Source organism: Aedes albopictus, chromosome 2, assembly GCF_035046485.1.
Source record: "Aedes albopictus strain Foshan chromosome 2, AalbF5, whole genome shotgun sequence".
Lineage (NCBI taxonomy): Eukaryota > Metazoa > Arthropoda > Insecta > Diptera > Culicidae > Aedes > Aedes albopictus.
The window spans coordinates 151,651,393-151,669,333 of NC_085137.1; positions in this window are offsets into that span (position 1 = coordinate 151,651,393).

A 17,941-nucleotide genomic window follows, 5' to 3' on the forward strand; every position below is an offset into this window, starting at 1 on the left:
AAATATTTTTTGAGAACGTGATTCCAGGTGCACTCATATAAAAGCTTGGTGAAATAAAAGTTTTTTTTTTCATGTGGCATTATGTTACATTCACTTTTGTTACGATACTTTACTAACATTTGATCATTTTTGTATGATTGACCCAAAATGAGCGGTGAATGGCGACCTCACGGTATTCCAATATAAAATCACCATATTGGCCATTAAATACCCCTGAGAAAACATTTGGTCGTCATGATCGCTTTTCTCGGTAAATGTGGTCTCAGATTTCTTAGTGAAGCGTGGTTTTAAGAATTGGAATCTATTTTGTTAATTGGAACAGGCATCTTCATACACAGATAAACGCCCAAAAGCATGTAATGCCCTTGTAATTTCATGGTGTTGAAATTGTTTATTTCAATTTTTAAAACACCTCAAATAATGAGAGCGCACCGTGCACGGATCAACCAAAAGACCTTGAATAATCTTAAAAGAGCAATACAGATCTTTGCAGACCTCTATATTCCTTTGCGGACATTATTACATTACGGACCTTCACAGACCTGCACAAGCACTGGTTGTTTGTGGACTGAATACATAGGCTTATATTCCATGGAGATCTTGTAAGATCTGTACCATCTATACAGTTCAATACAATACTTCATTTACTTGTTAGAAGGGTCATTGGTCTGGGGCGTATAGAATAGTCATTCGTATAATACTAGTTTCGCTTGTAGATCCTGTACCTATATTTCATGGAGTTTTGGAACGACCTAGATCATATGTAAAACTGAAAGTAGTAAAACTGTTGCGGAAATCTAGTGACTATTTAGTGACTTGGTCACTATTTTAAGTTCCAAATTAAAATTAACAACTTCTCCCAGAATGCCTGTAACAACATATTATTAAAATTTCACCAGAAACTATGAAACAATTTAAATAAATTAGTAAATAATAATATAAGACGTTTTAAGTAAATTAGAAATTCTATTACGTTTTCATATGTATTAAAAAAACTTGTTTTCTTCTTGTTCTTCTTCTTTATGGCTCTACGTCCCCACTGCAGGTCTGGTAGCGAGTCACTTTTTAGTGATTTTTTCACTATTTTTGAGTCGGTCACTAAAAAGTCACTATTTGCATGAAAAAGTCACTAAAGTCACTTTTTTCAGTAAATTGCTCACTAAAGTCACTGTTTTCGTTAATTTGACTACATTGAAAAACATTTATTGTCAAAATTAATGGACAAATTTTCCTTAGAAACCTTATCCTTAAAAAAAAGTTTCGGCTGCGCCGCTTATTACACTACTATTGTTCTTGTCTTTATTAACCTTCATCACGTTAGAAGCAGCTCGCTGACGTAGTATACGGTTTGGATCGAAAATTACCTAAAGGAGGGTTAATGCGAACTGTAGCTACAGTTTTTTCGTATTCCGAAGAAGTAAAAATGAATGTGTGACTATGATCATAGATGAATTTCTGAAATATTATACTTTTTCAATAATAACATTGCAATTTTCCTTAAGTATTTTCATTTAAAATTTCAGATAAATTATATCACCCTATATCTTCGCATTATTTCAAACTGTTAAGAATTAGATGTTTGGATGGAGATCAGTGGATCGGAATACGATAACACATACCCAGCTTTAGCATGCTATTCAACATCATATGCTATCGTGTGTTGATTGGGCAGTGCATTGTATTCCCCTGTATTAGTTAATGTTGGATAAATCGGAAATTTACAGCTCAAGAACTTTTATAGTAGGTAAAGAAAAGATCCTTTTTTCAGTGTTTTCAGTAGATTGCAGATCTATTTATGTTACAAATGCGAGATGAATTTCTGATGAAACTATTGGAGGTAGTAGTGACATCATTTGATCATCATTTTTTACTGAAATCCGGAAAAGTTTATAATGAAGTTTATTTACTTCTGATGAAAATATTCATAATTCTTCAAAAATCTTTTTCATGAATCTTTCATTCATCTCTAGAGCTTTTCTTGGAATTTAATTTTATCAAAATATCATCCAATATGCGATGGTGAGATTCAACAAGAAATCTGCCAAAGTTTCTTTCGCAAAATTTGCTCAACTTCTGTAAATATTTTCATAAAATATAGATCAGTTTTTCAACTGCGTCTTCGAGAAATCGATTAAACAGTTTCTGGGAAAGTTTTCCAGAAGTGGAAAGAATTAGATTTTGGGAATCTTGTACAAACAAAGAATTATGAAAACATATATTTCTTTGAAACAGAAATACTAAACAGGTTGCAATGACACATTTTTGTAATAATATCTATGTATGTATGAATATTGTATGAAAGTTTTATTTGATTTAGTCAAACCTTCAGAAAGTTGTGGTCGTATATTTGTCTCGGGAATCTATATTTTTTTTGTATTTGTTCTTCGAAGAAAATTAAATTTTTGTACTGGTAGGCAATGGCACAATATTTATTGTATGAACGTATGCGTCAGAATTCGTCCACAGTAAAATAAAATTAACAACAGATTCACCCAGGTGTACGCTTTAAATTGTGCCAATTACATGATATTTCGGCGTAAAATAAAATTCCTTGAAAATAACAGGGGTTTCGAAGTTTCGGTCGCTCGGCTAGTATTCATCCAAGGATGTTTTCGATCACCTGGTAATCATTTGACTCATTTATCCATAGCTCAGTTCAGAAGTCTAATATTGAAATGAGGTGTTCGGCAAACTTGTAGATAAGTGTTTTTCCTACAATTATCACCGAGGACTAACTCTCATATACACGGCGTGAGAGCGCTAACAACATCTACTATCTACTCATACTAACACTTTTACGCCGCAAATATACGAGTAACGATATGGCGTCCTTGGTAATAATTGAAGGAAAACACTTATCTACAAGTTTGCCGAACACCTCATTTCAATATTAGGCTTCTGAACTGAGATATAAACAAATGAGTCAAATGATTGCCAGATGATCTAAAACATTCTTGCATGTTATATTAATCAGTAGTATACATCATCAAAACAAGAATTGATTGATTGATTTGTCTTTTTTAAAGAGACTTTCAGCCCTTGGCTGGTTCGTCTCTATCAAAACAAGAAACAGTATTGAACTTAAAAAGTTCCCAATGTCTGCAAACAAATTAAAACCATATTTTCTTGCGTGATGAAGTACGATAAGTTGATATTTTTATTGTTTCCAACAATCAGTTATCAAAACTTTCGAAAATAGCAAAAAATATAGTTAAGGCTTCCTTAATTGAACACTTTCCAAAACAAAAAAAGGTTAAACAATAAAGTATTCATGAGCACAAATTCTGGAAGTTTAAAGTTAGGCATTGATTTTCTCGGGAATTTGTTAATTGATCGAAAGTTCAACATAGAAACTCAATTTTCTATTAATTTTGAGGTCACTATTCAGTCACTATTTGGTCACTTTTTGGCTAATTTTGGTCACTAAAGTCACTATTATATTGCCACCTGATCACTACCAGCCCTGCATGCTGCAATTCTGCTTTGACAGATTTGTTAGATACTTTGCCACCCTTAGAAATTACTCAGTACAATACAATTTTGTTTGACGACATGACTCCAAACTATTCCAGTATTGTTTGTGCTGAGTGGCAGCCCAGGTGTCAATCTGAAGCTTCACCCAACACTTGGATACCGGAATAGCTGGCTCAGGACCAATGAAGACATGTGATGCTCCAGTGCGAGCTAACTCATCAGTAAATTCATTTCCAGCGATGGAAAAATCGCCAGGTACCCATACAAGGTGAACAGCGTTTGCTGAATTCAGCTCCTCGATTCGAGTTCGACAAGCGATAACTATCTTCGACCTGCAGTTGGCCGAAGCAAGTGCTTTAATAGCAGCCTGGCTATCTGAACATAAGTATATTACTTTGCCCATTACGTGCTGCTGAAGTGCTGATTGCACTCCGCACATAAGAGCAAAGATTTCGGCCTGAAAAACGGTGCAGTGTCTACCAAGTGAGTAAGACTGATACAGCCTTAGCTCACGAGAATAAACACCAGCACCTGCTCGACCTTCGAGAAGGGAGCCATCAGTGTAACATACGATGCCGTCTGAAATACTTCTCTCCAGATAACCAGATGTCCACTCTTCCCGGGAAGGGAATTTCGTGGAAAATGTTCTATATGGAAAATTACAAGCAATTGTAAGATCACTTAGAGCAAGACAACTTTGTCCCAATTCACCAAAAGTGGAAACAACGAGGTGTGTGTTGAGCTGCGGTTCACAGGAGTTTCCTGTAGTAAACCGAGTACCCGTAGACGGTAAGTGCAAGAAAGTGCTTCTTGTTTGAGATGAATGTGTAGTGGCGCAACGGCAAAGAGCACTTCGAGCGCTGCCGTAGGAGTTGAAGAGAACGCTCCAGACATCGCCATTAAGCACATCTTTTGGAGATGGCCTAATTTTGAATGGACCGTTCTCACTTCGCCCTTTTGCCACCACACGAGACATCCATGAGCCAATATTGGCCGATCAACAGTTGTGTAAATCCATGTGATATACTTGGGTTTTAGACCCCAAGTTGTATCAAAGGTTCGCCGGCATTGCCCGAAGGCCATACAAGCTTTCTTGATTCTGAACTCAACATGAGGTGTCCAGGAAAGCTTGGGATCAAGAATGACTCCAACGTACTTTACCTGTTCAGTCAATGTGACTTCAGAATCAAAGAGACGTAAAGGTCGAACACCATTACGGTTTCGCTTTTCCGTGAAAAGAACAATAGATGTTTTACTCGGATTTACCGAAAGGCCATATTGGCGACACCAACCCTCAACTACCTGAAGAGCGTTTTGCATCAGGTCGAAAAGGGTGCTGATGCACTTACCGACAAACAATGTTAGGTAGTCGTCGGCAAAACCATATGTAGGAAAACCGCTATTATTGAGTTGTCTCAATAACGTATCTGCTACGAGATTCCACAAAAGTGGTGATAAGACTCCCCCTTGGGGGCATCCACAAACACTCAATACCCTAATCGTCACTTAACGCAATGTCGAGAAGAGATGTCAGTTTTTGAGCATTTGATGAATCCAATTGGAAATCCTTGGTGATATACCATGACCCCGTGCGGCTTCCAATATGGCATCGAAAGGCACGTTGTCAATGGCCCCCTCGATATCTAAGAAAACACCCAAGCAGGATTGCTTTTGAGCGAATGCCTTCTCGATATCGTAAACAACTTTGTGTAAAAGAGTCACAGTGGACTTTCCAGATTGGTAAGCATGTTGGTTCACATGAAGAGGCACATTGGCCAGATGAACATCACGGATGTGATGATCGACAATGCGTTCTAAGCATTTCAGAAGAAAAGAGGTCAAACTGATAGGTCTGAAGCTCTTTGCTTCTTCATATGACGCGCGACCCACTTTTGGAATAAACTTCACAGTAATATCCCACCAGGATTTGGGAATATACCCTGTAGCAAAACTGCAAACAAGTAGTTGTTTCAAAACATGTTTGAAATGACCAATTCCCTTCTGAAGCAAAATAGGATAAATCCCATCTGCCCCAGGAGATTTGAAAGGAGCAAAGCTATTAAGTGCCCATTCAATCGATTCTAAAGTTATGATACTCCTAGCCGAAGCTAAAGAATCGTAACTGCAAGAAAAGACATCAGGTTCATCCGAAGATGTAATATCCACACATCCGGGGAAGTGTGTACAGAATAAACATTCCAAAACTTCCTCATCACACAGAAAAAAATATGTAATTAAATTTCAGCGAGAAATCATGCACATAAAGGGAATGCCAGAGTTAGTGCACTTTTACATGAAATATAATGTAAAATTACATTACCATCGTGTAAATTTCCGCCAACCATCGCGTAAACCATCATGTACTCCAACCGGTTACGCGACTATTAGCGGAAATTTACATGAACGTAACGTAATTTTACATGATATCTCATGTAAATATGCACTAACTCTAGCATTCCCTTTATGTGCATGATTTCTCGCTGAATTTTAATTACATATTTTTTTCTGTGCAGAGGAAGTGAAATCACCATTTGGCAAACGAAGTTCGTTCACTTGAAAATCCGATATGTTCTTTAGCTGACTATTGGCTGCTTTTTCAATAAATATCTGTTTATTCTCGGTAGATCTATCAAATTGGAATCCAAATCTGACCTTTAATTTCTTACCAAAACGTGTTTTTAAAAAGTGGAGACAATTTTATAAATTAGGACAGAAACCGATGAACGCCTAAAAGTATGCAATGGTCTTGTAATTATTCGTTGGCTTAAAGTATGATCCCTGTTTGAATTCTAGATGGATTAATCACATGAGTGATACTTTTAAAAGAAGGACTCTGGTATACCTAACAAATTCTTCATAGACACTAAACTTCTCAAAGAATCTTTTCAGGTCCAAACTGATTATGGATCTGAGGGAGCAGTGCACCCCGAGTCCTACCGGAAGTACATATCTGGGACCACATGCAAATCATGCTAGAAAACAACCTCAGCATTGTGTTCTTGCGTTGGACTACCATTTCAAGTTTTTAAAGAGTTCAGAATTATCATCAAATGGGGAACACTTATTTCCGGTGCAAAATTGGGTTCAAGCATGGACATCCAGTTTGACAACTACCCTTGCATGAAGTACAACTCTTTCCATCGATCATAGTGAAAACCGCCTATTATTATATTTTATAGTTCCTGAGTATCAGCCGATTAACCCGTAGGCTACGGGGCTTACAACAAAATTTCAAACCGCTGCCAAAGACGCAAACGTCAATATTTTTCAATGAAATTTTGAGGTTCACTTCACTATTAGTTGTAGTTTCAGTTATGCTGGGAGCCACAAGAATTGAAGCCACGAGGACAGTTTTATTCCGGTGGACGTCTGGGTCAGGAGGGGTATAAATTGCATAACCTTCTTTTTGGCAAAGTCCCATTAGTTGGAATTCAAATGAATTCATCTGAAAAGTTGTTAGTTCTATGTATTATTGTATATTACGTCAGGCCTGGGGATTAAGAAGTATATAGGTGGTGTAGAACTTTTTTCAGGCCTCCAAAATATTTTCACTTTTGAGTCTAATTTCTATGCGCTTGTAAAACTTTGAGGCACGCAAGAAGTAGATTTTTCTGTCCTAAGGCAGGTCTTGAGCATATTGAATTTAACTATAAGTAAAACTTGATGGTAACATACTGTTTTTGTTAGAAAAATCATGTTTTCCACGAAAGTAACTCGATTTACAAGAAATTGCCTACTTTTAGGCGATAAATGCGGTACCTTTTGTGAAACAATAAACGCCTAAAAGTATGCAAATTCTTGTAAAATCGAGTTACTTTCGCAAAAAAAAATATTTTTATAACGAAAACAGTATTTTACCATCAAGATTTACTTATAGTTTAGTTCAATATGCTTAGCACCTAGCTTAGGACAGAAAAATCTACTTCTTGCATGCCTCAAAATCTTTTACAAGCGCATAGAAATTAGACTCAAAATTGAAAATATTTTGGAGGCCTGGAAAAAGTTATACACCACCTATATACTTCTTAATCCTCAGGCCTGACGTAATATACAATAATACATAGAACTAACAACTTTTCAGATGAATTCATTTGAATTCCAACTAATGGGGCTTTGCCAAAAGGAAGGTTATGCAATTTATACCCCTTCTGACCCAGACGTCTACCGGAATAAAACTGTTCTCGTGGCTTCAATTTTTGTGGCTCCTAGCATAACTGAAACTACAACTAATAGTGAAGTGAACCTCAAAATTTCATTGAAAAATATTGACGTTTGCGTCTTTGGCAGCGGTTTGAAATTTTGTTGTAAGCCCCGTAGCCTACGGGTTAAAAATAGAAAGTTTGTCCTGGGGCTTTGAGGTTTTTTTTTGTATTCTTTAATCACTTAACCTAATTTACAGCTCTTTTGTCCACTAGGGCACTGCGTGAACGAATCCAGTTCGAAGCTGTACTTTGTACAGCCCCTAAATGTATTCTTTTCTATTTCAACAATATCGAACTGGTTGCCGTTGCGCTGCTTACACTATCTACTCTATCAAGGTAGAATGATGAGCACGGGATGTTGATGTGGGCTGTTGGTTGTTCTTTTTTTCCAGTCTGATAGGGGGTCCATTATGAGTTGCCGTTCACCGATGTCCAAGTATCAGGGTCCGTTTCAGCCATGGGCTCAGAAGAGGGTCAGATTTTTTTTTAAATTTCTTTGTATTTGTGAATTTTAACTTAATGCTAATTCTTCACAAAGAGGGTCAGAGTGCCAACTGTTCTCAGGGGGCAAGAGCAACTGACGAAAGTGTCGGGGCTGGGATCGAACCCATGACGCTTATGAAGCGAACGTGTGGACCACTGCGCCACGGGCCCCGACAGCTTTGAGGGTGAAACAGGACTTATTACTTGATGATTTGACGTTCGCACTATTCGCGCGCTACTGATGACAGCTGGAAAGAAAAAGGTCATGATAACGTCTGTTGATCATTTTATATCGCGAAGGTTTGTTGATGTCATCGCTAAACGGTGTCGGAGTCAGTCGACCATTTGTTGATTGGCGATGGTTGCAGGCTTCTCACGTCTAGATGGCGTCTCGCTACATATTTCGGGCAACGCTGCTACGTATGGCGCACAAGTGCCGTACCGAACAATTTAGATTTAGAAGAATTAGAATAGAATACATTTCGGCGTTGTACAAAGTGTAAGTACAGCTGCCAATAGAATGAATGATGTTTACATGTTTATTGATTGCTTTCAGTTGGCGCCAGCAGCGAAAAGTGCATGCAACAACTTTTACAGCATCTAGTTTCCAGCGCTGACAGCCCGGCGGCGACACCATCGCTTGTATTCAATGCATCGTCTGTGCTACTCTCGGTTTTCAACTTTTTCAAATTCTCACCGCAAGCTCACGGAAGCATGGTAGTCAAGAACTGTCAAATCGTATGGAAAAATCGCGAAAAACATTAATTGTTAGGAAACGGGATAGTTTTGTGAAAAGTTAGTGAATAGAAATCAAGAATGGTTTGAAAGGACAACTTTCCATGTTTACCTCGTGTTCCGGAACAACTTCTTCACCAAGAAAATTCGATTTTACTACCATACAAAAAAGTGCCCACATTTTTTGTGTGGAATGTCGATGTATTGTGTGGGTGTGAAATAGCCCTTATATCGAAGTGTGTACTTTGCTGAACATTCTGTATTCGCGCCTGTCATGAGCCTACGGCGACGGCACGCGAAACCATCTCAGCAGGCGACGCTGCTCTTGTCCTCTCGTTCGTCGACAGCCGGCCAAATAAGACGTGCCACTGGGTGGTTCCTTTCTAGTGGATATTTCATGTCACACAAGAATAAAAAAACACCGAAACTAAGGGTTTTTCCCTTTTTCTCAAAAAGATGTAATTAAAATATAGACTTAAGGACAGACTTGTTAGAATTCCAAAATGGCCACCACAATGGCCGACTTTGGTACCTACTCACGATTTCGAGGGCACAAATCTCTTCGTAAACAAAACCAGCGCAGATGATCTTCTTATTTTAAGCTTATTACGAGTGAGCAAGAGCAGAATTATGAAATGCACTGTTGTGTGAATCTTGCTTCTTGAGATTTGTGCGTTTGAAGTTCTGATGCACTGTTGAAGCGGGATTTGAAGACGTTTGTCCTTAAGTGTGCTGAAAAAAATCTTGTCGAAGTTCGCAAAATGATCTGCTAGGGTGAACTAAGTTATATAACCTAGCATGTAGTTATGGCCTTGATATTGATCGGTCCCCAGTAATAGTGAAGGTGGTCAAGCACTCAACTGAGAGGTCCGATATTTTTCAGCTCTGTCTTGAGCATAACGTTGGAATATGTGCCATCAATTAGTATCCCAATTCGATGATGGCTTCGTTAAAATTATTGTTTTTCTAAATTAAGAATTCTCAGGATTCAGGAACAATTCCGTTAGCGTCGAAGGAAAGATCATGAGTACATATGGTCGACTTTAAGTCAGACCGGACCTTAGGCTTATGTGCCTGAGGGTTGCGAGCGCCTACCATACCGTGTCACACGACGCTCTCTGCGTCATTTCTGGTATGGTGCCTATCAGCATTCTTATCAGTGAGGACATGGAGTGCTTCGAAATGCGCGGCACAAGAGGCATATGCAGGACTGCTAGGATGGCCTCTATGGTCAAATGGCAGCGCGCGTGGGACAGTTCCACCAAAGGAAGGTGGACCCATAGGTTGATACCGAGGGTAGATAGTTGGATTAATAGGCGCCATGGGGAAGTTACATTCCACCTGACACAGGTCCTTACAGGTCATGGTTGCTGAGATGGCCAAATTTTGGTCTACGGGGTTTACGAACAGCCCAAAGCAGTTGGACGCGGGCGGGGTTGACCCTACCCGCCTTCCGTGGACAAAGGGAGTGGCGAGGGCCACTCGGGAAACTGGCTAAGCGCCAGCCTGGCGCACACTTATATGAAAAACAAAAATTTCGAAAAATGTCAAGTCTTACCTCCTTAATCAGTTGTTTTGGACTCCTAGAAGCTACGTTCAAAATTTGAGGAAAATCGGTTCAGCCTAAGGGGGCGCTCAAAACGCTTGAAGTTTGTATGGGAAAACTTGGCCAAATGTATGCAGCAATTTAAGGTTTTCGTATTTTGCCGCTAGGTGGCGCTGTAAGCGTTCAATAAATAAACCCTTTTGTATTATTGTAGGTGACTACAGAGGATAGACAAAATGATCGGGACAGGCAAAATTTTCCCTCTTCAAAAAATATTCAAATAGCTGTAACTTTTTGAAAAGTGCATCAAATATTCTCAAATTTTTACTGTAAGTGGATCAACTAGGGTAATTCGCCATTTGTTGAACGGTTAGTACTGGCATTTTGGCTTTCGTTCGTTTTTCTGTGCATAATTCCACTTTAGTTGAAAAATATCCAGTGAAAGTCTAGATCTACTCATCCTTTATACTGCCCATTGAATTTGTATTCCCTTAAATTCCATTTTCTAAGAGAAAATAGAGCATTTGTATGGGAAGACTGTTACCCAAATGTTGAACGCTTCCTTAAGCTAGCTCATCCTAATGTTGGACGGTTCTCGCCAATTGTTGAACGGTTGAAGCTTTGTTCGTAATTGATGACGTATAACCCGACATCAACCTATCATTCACCTGTTTTTATTTTGGCCACCAAACCCAACATAGACCCAACAGTTTTGCGATGTGAGTCCGACAGTGGTCCAACATTTGATAAAATTTGACCCGACTTTGACCCGATATCCGATATTTTTTCACTCTGGCGGATTTTTTTCCGGGTTTTTCGTGTTTTGTCCGAGCTAGTGACAATTCATTTAAATGACAAGGAATCACTCATTTGAAGAGAGCTCTAGTGGACTGAAATCGTTTCAAACATGACAAGATGCAAAAATGGCTGAAAAGATTTGATTAGAAGCGAAAACGACATAAGAAAAGTATGCCTTTAAAAGCCCCTGAAACACTTCTGGGACCCACTCAACCCCCAAGAACACTCGTGGAACTACCCTGAAATCCCTTGAAAACACGTGGGTTGCTCCTGAACCTCCTGGAACGCCTTGAAATACTCCTGGGACCCCCTTAACACTCTGAATTCCTCTTGAACAACTCTAGAATGCCCTTGAAACCCTTTGAAAACCACTGGAATATTTCTGAAGCCCACTGGAACACCCCTAGAACATCCCTGGAACGCCCTTGAAACCCCATGAAATGCACGGTTAGGTAAAGTGAAAAAAAAAAATCTAGCAGTCATGCTAACATCGTAGGTTATGCCAGTGTTCAACAATTGGATCATGGATGCAAAATGATAGTGTGATAAGAAAAATATTTTTTCAAATTAAATTACAATGAAAATGTGATTTTAAAAAATGTTAAACTGTTAAGTACATCCTTCCAGTTCTTTTAACTATGGTGTGCCTTTAATTTTTGTGGTTGATTTGCTCGCAAAGCTTATTTCGTAACAGCAATTTCTCAACATTAATCTTAAGAATTGTGTAGTTTTCGTGTCATCAGCGGTACTAAATTTTCAATCAATTTTTTTGACATAAAATATGTATAATTTCGTAAATTAATCAGAGCAATATCGTGACCCACGTGTATATGCATCTTCATCATACGTTTACGTTGGATGAAAATTACTTAAGAAAGATTTATAATGAAATATTCAGAAACTGTTCAACATTTGGGTAGTGTTCAACAATTAGCGAATTACCCTAGTTGTGTATCAGTGGACAAAATTTGGAAAAGATCGGGCTATTCTGCTTGAAGTTATAAAGATTCTGGAAAAAGGTATATTTATCCGATAGCCAACTTTGAGCTGTTATATCTCCGGATTCAATGAACCGAATGCATTGAAATTTTGACCATTTATGACTTATATAATAAGCTTTGAAAAACTTTTGACTTAACTTAAAATTTATAACACTGAAGAAAATTATAACGATTTGATTATTTTTCCAATAAAACACCAAATTTTCTTAAATTTCAACGTCGTTTCAAAATTTAAGATGCTAATTATAGTTCATTCAAATTCCCTATAATTGTCTTGAATATAGATATGTTTTAAAAGAAAGTAACAACATAGACTGCAATTCATTGAAAAAGTAGTGGGATGCATATTAAAAATAGACCAATTTATTGAAAAATCATAAAACTAATGAAATCACTATAACTTTTTCTCTTGTTAATAATTTCAAATTGAGTTAAGCGTTTTTCAGAGCCCATTATATAAGTCATAAATGGACAAAATGTCATTGCATTCGGTTCATTGAATCCGGAGATATAAAAGCTCAAAGTTGACTATCGGATAACACTACATTTTTTCCAAAATGCTTATAACTTCGTGCAGAATAGCCCGATCTTTCTCAAATTTTGTCCACTGATACACAACTAGTTGATCAACTTATAGTGAAATATTGAGAATATTTGATGCATTTTTCGAAAAGTTACAGCTAATTGAACATTTTTTAAAAAGTGAAAATATTGCCTGTCCCGATCATTTTGTCTTTCCCCTGTATCTTGCATTTTGTTCAACCAATTTCAAATCTTATTCCATAAATTAAAAGCTGAATATAATACCTTTCGATCATCTGAAGGCAGGTTTTGCGTCAGATTGATGAAATTCATGATATTGGCGAGTTTTAGGGACAATCTCCTTAAGTTTTTGCTAAATTTCCAAAAATATGAGAAGAAATGCATTTTTTATTAAGAAAAAAAAACAATTAAAAATTATTCAACGTTTATTTGACATATCATATACCGTCAAGGCGCCATTCACCGTGGGGTCTCCATTCACCGTGTGCCTTCGAATATTTTTTCATTATTTCCATATTATGATTGAATGATATGACAATTTCCCTTCAATTTCACCAATACAATGTTGTATTGGTGAAATTGAAGGGAAATTGTCATATCATTCAATCATAATATGGAAATATTGAAAAAATATTCGAAGGCACACGGTGAATGGAGACCCCACGGTGAATGGCGCCTTGGCGGTATAGGCAAGTTACAGTAAAAAATTCTGCTCAATTGGAAAATTGATGACGGAGAATGAGATGTGTGAAGTGAGCGACTTTGCAAAAAATAAAACAAAAATCATTTTCAAATCATCTACATTGTATGGAAAGTCGAAAAAAATTCCGCTTTATTGATTTTTTTCCTTCGCTTTTTCGAACTCAGGGCATGATTCTACGCCAAAAACGATCATTAGCTTACCGAGTTCAAAAATGCTATAAACTAGTGTAATCGACCAATTTACGCCTAAAAAAATGCTCAAAAGCTTGCAGTTAAAAACCTACAAAATTGCAATTTTTTTGTAAATGTATTTTACAAAAGTACACCTTGAAATTCCCTATATTCCTCTGTCAACAATCAACTGACGCCAACAACAAAGCGACGATGAAGATTGAGTGACGAACGGAAGCGAGCAATATCCTGCCTAGATAATGCTTGAAGGGCGCAATTCTTTTGCTCCTTGCTCGTGGAGTGAGCCAAATTCGGAGTTCGGCCTCAATTGTGTCGAAATCAAGCCACAGACAGTAGAATGCGGAACGAAAACAGACGGGCAAAAAGTGTTGTCAATCGTTTGCATCCGGCACTTTGGGGACTACCGGAGGATGTGCCACGGAAATTGTTATCGCTTCTCAGACAATCAGTATGTGTTTTTGAACTTTGGACGTGTGACTTTTGACAGGAAAGCTAATTTGTTGGAGTGCAATGGTCCTAGAGAATATGTATTTGAATGTGCGCCTTGAAGCCAAACTGATTCGAAGGTTTAAGAAGTAAATTCCAATTATTATGTCTTCAAAAATTAATGAACCAATTTTTTTCTTTAAGCTAAACACTGTTTCAAAAATATTGTGATGAACTCTTTGGGCATAGAGAGTATAGGGTATGTGTGCCATCAGTAATCTCACGCTCCCATATTCATCCTATTCGAATACAAGCGATTACGGCACCGATTGATTCCGTTCTTTTTGTTTTCATGGGTGCTCACTTCCAACAAAAAATACATAAATAAGAAACAAAACAAACAGCGTTTCAATCCTTCGTTTTTCGTAGGATGAAAATGGGAGACATATGCTTAATAAGGGAACCAATACCCTATTTGTATTTGTCACATGGTCATTGATAGAGGAAGCTCATAGTAGATAAATGTGGAAATCCTCATAGAACTCTGCGCTGTGACGCAGTCTTTGTACCAGTTGGTACGTTAAGCCAATAAGGAGAAGAAAATATATACTCTCGAAAAAAAATCTCGTAGCTCCTCTTACCCACTTTTTAGCGTAAGATACGGTGAAATGCCAAACCAATATCAAAAGCACTTACACCTTGCAGGTTGAAAGCATTCTTTCGCTTTCGCCCCAAAGTGTAGGCAGTTGACGACGTGCTTGGCGTAGACACATGACACTTCTGGGAAATAAGCGTACAACTCGTCGTGACGAGTAGTGTGCTCTCACTCAGGCAGGCTAGGTTCCAGCCCATCTACCCCACTTCCAAAATTCCTTGTGAAAATTCTGCGCGAGCTTGGGGATCATATCATGGCAACCTGACGGCTCACTTTTACATGACGAGCGGTATTTTTTTCTCGTGGTTAGACAGAAGAGCTGTTGCGAGCTTCAATTTATCGTTCAAAAGGCAGTCACCTTTGCGGCGGCGGTGGTGAAATCAACAAGGGACAGATAAAAGTAATCATCTCCTATTACCTTGTTCGTTTTGAGTGTGGGAATACGAATTTTGAAGGCTACTTCTTCTACCTTTGCTTTCTGAGGCTTAGCAGATAAATGGTACAAATTGGAAAAGGTAGACTGGTTTGTTCTGAAACATGATAGCACAGAGAACAGATGAACATGCTCGAACAAAATTGCTTGAAAATCTTGTGTAAAGAAAAAAAACAAGCTCAGTAGCGACATCGACGGTGACTTTCCCACCTAAAAACTCGTTTCGACATCATGATGGCGCTTACTAAAGAAATATTTCACTAGCGCACCTTTAAATGTTCCTACTCAGAGACTGTGCTGTATTTCCCTACTAACAAAAGTAGCTGCATAAAAGCTTATGGAGCGAACGCTTTTGGAAGAAAGCTCGTTTAAGCTCTTATACAGCAAAAATGTTAGTTGGGTTGGTCAAATTACAAGATGTGTATGATTATTTCACTAATTCAACAACAAAATTTGGGCAACCCATTGATAATTTGTATCATCGCTTTCAATTAGAAGTGAGTTGAACAACAATACAATTATTGTTTTCCAAGTAAATCCAACACAACCTTTCGGTGGAACTATATTGGGGTGCACACTTGGCAACACTAGCGCCAAAAGGTAAAACAACGGCAAATTTGTACCTGTTTTCGAAATGTGACAGCGCCTCGTAATGGCCACATTCCCAGTTATTTCAAAACAACCGTTGCAATGCTTTACACAATCGCACTGCATGAGCTTGGACGTCTGTTCTCTGTGATGATAGGTTTTACGGTTCTTAAATTTTCTTCAAAGTGCGTTAAAATGTTTCAGAAAGACAAAAGCTTGTTACCAAATGTTGGCTAGAATGACTCTTGGACTAAACGTTCACTTTGTAACGGATGATTATGGGTTCAATACCGTGTTCCAATCCGAATTGTCTATTAACGCTGACCATGGTTGTGTTAAACGGTGATGATTATTTTCAGAAACTCGTCCGAAAATCATTTGGGTGCTTCTTCAGTAATTCTTCCATCGATACCTTCAGAAAATCTTCCAGAGACTTTTTAAGAAATTATGCCACGAATGTCTTAAGAGATTTCGCTTCGAAATCCTTCAGGAATTCCTCCATTGATTGCTTTAGGAAATTCTTAGTTTTCTTTGGAATTTTCTCCAAAGTTTTCTGGAGATTACCCCAGAGATTGATTTGGAATCTTTTTCATAAAACCTTCCCCGAATAATTGCCGATATTGCTCCATGGATTCCTTCAGATAATCCTCCATGAAATCATTTCGGTAATTCTTCCATAGATTTCTTTTGAAAGTTCTTCCATGGATCGCTTCAGAAATTCGTGTGGAGCTTCTGTCGGAATTTTCGTCAGGGGATTCCCGGAAATTCTTTTAAAATTCCCCTAAAAAGCTTCCATGGGTTTCAGAAATGCTAGAATTCTTTCAGAAAAACATCATCGGATTCCTTCAGAAATGCTTTCAACGATTCTTCAATAAAATCAAATGTTTCAAGGAATTGTTCCAAGAAATTTCTCCAAGGGTTTCTTACGGAAATTTTTCACAGACTCCTTAAGAATTTTCTACATCGATTCCTTCAGAGATTCTTGAAGGAATTCTTTGAAAAAAATCCGTATAATATCCCTCCATAAGTATGTCGAAGAATTCCATGTCCATGGAAATTTTCTATGGATTTTTTCCAAAATTACCCCAGGAATTTAAATTAAAATCTACCAAGGTTTCTTACAGAAAATCCTCTGGTGTTTTTTAAGAAATTCTCTACAGGCATTCTTTACGAAACTTCTAAAAAATAATTGAATTTTTTTTAGGAAGATTTGTGTAGGTTACATCATAAACTTCACCAATTACAATAGAAATTCTTCTAGGGATTTGTTAAAAAATCTATCTGAAATTTCTCCTAGGATTCATTTATGATTTTTCCCGAGATTTCTATAGAAATTCATTCAGATTCTATTCAGAAATTTTCCAGATATTCCTTCAGAAATATGTTCAGATATTTCATCAGTAAATCCACCAGAGAAATCCACTGGAGTAATCTATGAAATCCAATGGAAATTCCCACACTAATATGTCCAAAAATTGCTTCAGGAATCCCATAAAAACATGCAGAAAGTCCTCCAGGGTTCAGCGGTTCAAGCAGAAATGCCTACAGAGTTTCCAGCAGGAGTTCAAACAGAGATTCCGTTGGGATTTCCTTCATATATTACTCCATGTATTACCCCAAAAATTTATTCAGCATTTTATCTGAGCAAAACTCCAATATTTTCACCTTGGATTCTTTAAAAAATATTTTAAAAAATTTCCTATAGGCACTTTCGCTAAAAATTCTTTTAGAAATACCTCTAGGGTTTTTCTTTTCTTCTAGGGATCTTTACAGACGCTTAATTTTGTGTTTCTCCAGGTATTCAGGATTTTTTTTAAATAGAAATTCATCCACAGATTTCTCCCAGAATACTTGCACAAAATTTTACACGAATTTTATTAATGAATTTTTCAGGAATTTTCCAAAAAAATTTTAAAAATTATTTGTATAAATTTTACCAAGAGTTTCTGGAGAAGTTTCTCCAGGAATTTCCCCTCAAGAATTTCCTCCTGGGATTCCTTTAGGAATTTTGCTGGGATTTCTTCGAATATTCCCCCAGTGATTCATTCAAAAGTGCATCCTAAGTTTTCTTCAGAAATTGCTTCAGTTTTTTTGCCAGAAATTTTCGGCTGGGATTCCTTCTGAAATTCCTTTGAGGATTTTTTTTATGTTCAGTTTATGTTG